Raw genomic sequence first — 6,000 nt, forward strand, 5'->3', positions numbered from 1 at the left:
TTTTCTTCCGCTTATCCAGGGCCGGGTTGCGGGGGCAGCAGCCCAAGCAGACCTCCTCCAGCCACCTCCTCCAGCTTATCCGGGGGAACACCAAGGCGTTCCCAGGCCAGCTGAGAGATATAATCTCTCCAGCGTGTCCTGGATCTGCCCCGGGGCCTCCTCCCAGTGGGACATGCCCGGAAAACTTCGCCAAGGAGGCGCCCAGGAGGCATCCTTGTCAGATGCCCGAACCACCTCAACTGGCTCCTTTTGATGTGGAGGAGCAGCGGCTCTACTCTGAGCCCCTCCCGAGCCTCTCACCCTATCTCTAAGGGAGAGGCCAGCCACCCTTCAGAGGAAGCCCATTTCCGCCGCTTGTATTCGCGATCTCGTTCTTTCGGTCACTACCCACAGCTCGTGACCATAGGTGAGGGTAGGGGCGTAGATCGACCGGTAAATTGAGATCTTCCCTTTTACACTCAGCTCTCTCTTCACCACAACAGACCGGTACAGCGTCCGCATCACTGCAGCACCTGCACCAATCCGTCTGTCGATCTCCTGCTCCCTTCTCCCACCACTCCTGAACAAGACCCCGAGATACTTAAATTCCCAAACTTCTTTTGAACACTTTTTTTAAATTATATTTTTTGTTATTATCTTTTATTATTGCGGATGGAAGGCATATCTGAGAGGCATGATTTTGGAAAAGTATGTCCTTCAATAAAAGGATCTTGAAAACAGCTGACTCAGAGCGCTGCAGACATCCAGTCTCAATAAACATGCTCATCAATGTCTCATCAGGCAAGATTTTCAGCAAACTTATCAATACCAAAAGTAATATTTCCTCTATGTTTGTATTATATTTTAGTTAAATTCCTAAGTTAAAAAATAATTTTAGTTTATTTTAAGTTTATAGTTTTTTAATGTAATTATTTTGTTTTTTCAAATTTAGTTTAGTTTTAGTTTACTATAATAACCTTGTTAGGGTTTGATTAATATCCACCTCTTTGTAAAAAATGTTTATCTCTTAGAAATACCCTGATAGATAACATCAAAAACTAAACTACAACAAGCTGCCAAATCTGAAACATGATTCTTCAGGCAGACAAACCTAGGTTTACCTTAACAAAATGACAGGAATAGTATGAATAAGGAACAGTGCTATTTGTCAAACATGGTGGCAGGGGCACTTATGGCTGCCAGTGGAACTGGGTCACTGGTCCTTATTGATGATGCGAATGAAAGCCACCAAAGACCGCTGACCTCAGAACCTCAAAGACTGCCCTCAACCCTAATGAGTACGCATTTTAAAAATTTAACAGATTTCCTGTTCAAATCCTTCCTTCATTTATCTGCTGTTGCAGTTTCGTTTTGTAGAAATACCAATTCAACACAACAGGCTTCCTGCCTTTTTTTCCCATGTTATCCTTAAAAACAAGCTTAGAAAAAGACTTGCACTGACTAGTTTGAAGTGAAAGCAAAACTCGTGGAATGTACCTTATGTCACACCCTCTTCTCGTCATGTTATCTTTTTGGTTAAGTGCATTGATATGAAACTGTTCCCAGAAGTACCATCAAAAACACTGACCGTTTTACCTGGGGTAACATTCTCATACAAAAATGCAGCTGTTTAAAGTGTAGTAAAGTGTCACAACAGCTTCTTCTTGTGATCATGAACCACATATGCAAAAAGGAAATTGGTTTTACTTTGTAATTTTCTTCAATTTTCTGTGATATCATAGTGGACAGATGTGATAGCAAAGCTGCGGTGGACCTACTACACTAATGATGGCTGTATTCCATTCAGGTGAACCAGTAGACAGAAGTGCTGCTGTACATGCTGGCTTGGTATTGGTTTACTGGGACACTGGGAAAGGGAAATGAGTCTAAATCCTCATTCACAGCAAAATATGTAGTCAATAATACAATTCAGTGGAACCAGGCACGTGCAGAAAGGCCTTGAGCCCTTGTCCCTTTCCTTGTCCCTCAACAATAAAATTTTTGCTAAATTAAAGGATCTGGCTTGCATCAGTCACATGATGAGCATTAACCAATGCTCGCCCTTGACAGCTGGTTATGAGCCGGGAACGAGCTCGCAAAGAGGAAGCGTAGTTTTTGCTGGCTGGGTGGTGCAGAGCTATTAGATATTAGATTCTTGATGAATCTGGGTTGTTGCTCTTTAGCCTGGCTCTATGTGCCTCTTTATAACTTTGAGAACCTGCCACTTCAAACATCTCTGCATGGCCCTGCAGGAAACTCCCTTCCAACTATATATGTAGATATATATATATATGTATATGTATGTATGTGTGTGTGTATATATATATATATATATATATATATATATATATATATATATATATACCTGAACAGGGTCCGGTAACCATCACAGTGGCAGATATCCAAGAAAGGGTCTCCAGTATGAAGAGTTGGACAGCACCAGGCCCCGACATGGTTCACGCCTACTGGCTGAAGAAGCTGACTGCACTCCACGAGCGTCTGGCAGCACAAATGAACCAGCTGCTAGTTAACGAGAGACACCCGGAATGGCTAACCGAAGGTCGGACGGTCCTGATCCCCAAGGACCCCAAGAAGGGACCGGTCCCATCCAACTACCGACCAATAACCTGCCTCAGTACTACATGGAAGCTCCTGTCAGGCATCATATCGGCTAAGATGAACAGGCACATGGGTCAATACATGAGCGGGGCACAGAAAGGGACTGGCAAGAATACCAGAGGCGCAAAACACCAGCTACTGGTAGACAGAACAGTCAGCTGAGACTGCAAGACCAGGCTGACCAACCTGTGCACAGCCTGGATTGATTACAAGAAGACCTATGACTCAATGCCCCACAGCTGGATACTGGAATGCCTAGAATTGTACAAGATCAACAGGACCCTAAGAGCCTTCATCAGGAACTCAATGGGGATGTGGCGGACAACACTAGAGGCCAACTCCAAGCCCATAGCACAAGTCACCATCAAGTGCGGGATCTACCAAGGAGATGCTCTATCCCCTCTGCTGTTCTGCATAGGCCTGAACCCCCTCAGTGAGATCATTAACAAGACTGGCTACGGATACCGACTACGGAACGGAGCGGTTGTCAGCCACCTCCTGTACATGGATGACATCAAGCTGTATGCCAAGAGTGAACGAGACATCGATTCACTGATCCACACTACCAGGCTATACAGCAATGACATTGGAATGTCGTTCGGACTGGAGAAGTGTAGTCGGATGGTAACAAAGAGAGGGAAGGTAGTCAGAACTGAGGGGATTGAACTACCAGAAGGCAACATTGCAGACATAGAGGACAGTTACAAGTACCTGGGGATCCCGCAGGCGAATGGGAACCATGAAGAGGCCGCTAGGAAAGCTGCAACCACCAAGTACCTGCAGAGGGTCAGGCAAGTCCTGAGGAGTCAGCTGAACGGTAAGAACAAGATCCGGGCTATCAACACCTACGCCCTGCCCGTGATCAGGTACTCTGCTGGGGTAATAGGCTGGCCAAAGGAGGAGATAGAAGCCACTGACATAAAGACAAGAAAGCTCCTGACCATACATGGAAGGTTTCACCCCAAGTCCAGCACCCTGAGGCTGTACGCTAAGCGGAAGGAAGGGGGCCGGGGACTGGTGAGTGTCAGCACCACAGTCCAGGGTGAGACAAGAAACATCCACGAATACATCACGAAGATGGCCCCAACTGACAGTGTGCTCAGTGAATACCTCAGGCAGCAGAAACCCAAGAAAGAGGAGGAAGACGAGGAACCATCATGGAAGGACACGCCCCTGCACGGTATGTACCACTGGCAGATAGTGGAGGTGGCTGATATCCAGAAATCCTACCAGTGGCTGGACAAAGCTGGACTGAAAGACAGCACAGAGGCACTAATCATGGCAGCACAAGAACAAGCTCTGAGTACAAGATCCATAGAGGCTGGGGTCTATCACACCAGGCAAGACCCCAGGTGCAGGCTGTGTAAAGATGCCCCAGAGACAATCCAGCACATAACAGCAGGGTGCAAGATGCTAGCAGGCAGGGCATACATGGAACGCCATAACCAAGTGGCCGGCATAGTATACAGGAACATCTGTGCCGAGTATAACCTGGAAGTCCCGAGGTCAAAATGGGAGATGCCCCCAAGGGTGATGGAGAATGACCGAGCTAAGATCCTGTGGGACTTCCAGATACAGACGAACAAAATGGTGGTGGCTAACCAACTGGACATAGTGGTGGTAGACAAACAGAAGAAGACGGCCGTAGTGATCGATGTAGCGGTTCCAAATGACAGCAACATCAGAAAGAAGGAACACAAGAAGCTGGAGAAATACCAAGGGCTCAGAGAAGAGCTTGAGAGGATGTGGAGGGTGAAGGTAACGGTGGTCCCCGTGGTAATCGGAGCACTAGGTGAGGTGACTCCCAAGCTAGGCGAGTGGCTTTAGCAGATCCCGGGAACAACATCGGAGATCTCTGTCCAGAAGAGCGCAGTCCTGGGAACAGCTAAGATACTGCGCAGGACCCTCAAGCTCCCAGGCCTCTGGTAGAGGACCCGAGCTTGAAGGATAAACCGCCCGCAGGGGCGAGCTGGGTGTTTTTTATATATAATTTTATTGTTTTTACAAAAACCATTAGCCATTTCATTAATTTCCTGTAGCACTTAATTTGGTGCCTATTATTTCTTACTTAGCTAACCAATTAAAAATATAAGAATAAGAAATGCTTTTTTAAATTCCTTTTATCCCCCTTTTTTTTTTTTTAATCTATCTTCGATCCATCAGTAAAGCTGAATCACTCTGTTAGAGAACACTTATTGCCTGTCCAGTAAGTGTTGGAGAAGGTGATGATTACCAATAATGGAGAACAGTTTGTTCAGTCACCTCCTCTCCATCACATGACCTTGGTGTCAGTGCTGCTTCCCAGCAGATGCTCACTATAGCAGACTGATAGAAAACAATGTGTGACACATCTGAAAGCCTGCTTAACATTTTCTTGTCCACAGTCTCTGTCTGGATCTTCTAGTTCAGCCTACTGTCCCAGGATAGACACGGGCCACATAGCTATAATCTTCCTCCTGACAGTGCTCCCATCCATCCACTGAGTATTTTTGTAGGTGCAATGATCAAGAGTTGTACTGAAAGTCTGAGGTGTACCAGGTGAACAGGAATGAAGACAGCACAGTTCCCGTATGGCACATCATCAAAACAGACCCAACTTAACCAGTTAGTTTTCCTGGGTAACTCACATCAAACATCAATTGAAAAACAAAATAAAGATGATATTAATCCCTTAACGGCAGTGCCCTGATTGACAGCTCTGCAATTTACACAACTATCACACTTCTTGCCTCTTTTATTGTTACTTTTTTTTTTATTATTATTTTATGTTACTTTTTTTTTTTTTTTTAAAGGAGGGTATGTTGTTGGTTTGAAACCACAGCACTACCACCAAATATTTAAATCCACCAAATATGAACACATGAAAATAGTTCCCCTGTTAAAGTAACTTTTTCAAATGCTATAAAACACCCTCTGCATTAAAAAAAACAATTTTTAATGGCACTGCCATTTTCAAAGCTACTTATATCTTAACCAGGCAGCAGTGAGCAGCTGCTACCTGGAGTAATTCATCACCTTTCACATGATTTCTCACAGATAGTTCTGTTGCCGTCAGTTAAAAACAGCTACGGCAAACACGGAAAAAGCCTGACAGATAGTACCAGTGAAGCGACATGAATCAATATGCAAAACAATCTATCTTGGTCTAAAAGAATTCTTGTGAAACCATCAAAGACCAGCACTTATTTTATTTTATTTTTTTTGCCTATCACTGCTTTTTGACCTTCAAACAAAAAATGAGTTAGTGTACTTAAGACAAGCAGCACATTTATAGAAAAATTACAAGGAAATAAAATGACGGGGCAGACACACACACAAACACACACACACATACACACACACACACAGGGCGTTCTTAGAGGAGGTCTGAATCAACATCAAAGTCCTGCAGGTGTAGGCTTG

The sequence above is a fragment of the Pelmatolapia mariae genome, linkage group LG22 (genome assembly GCF_036321145.2).
Source record: "Pelmatolapia mariae isolate MD_Pm_ZW linkage group LG22, Pm_UMD_F_2, whole genome shotgun sequence".
NCBI classification, from domain to species: domain Eukaryota; kingdom Metazoa; phylum Chordata; class Actinopteri; order Cichliformes; family Cichlidae; genus Pelmatolapia; species Pelmatolapia mariae.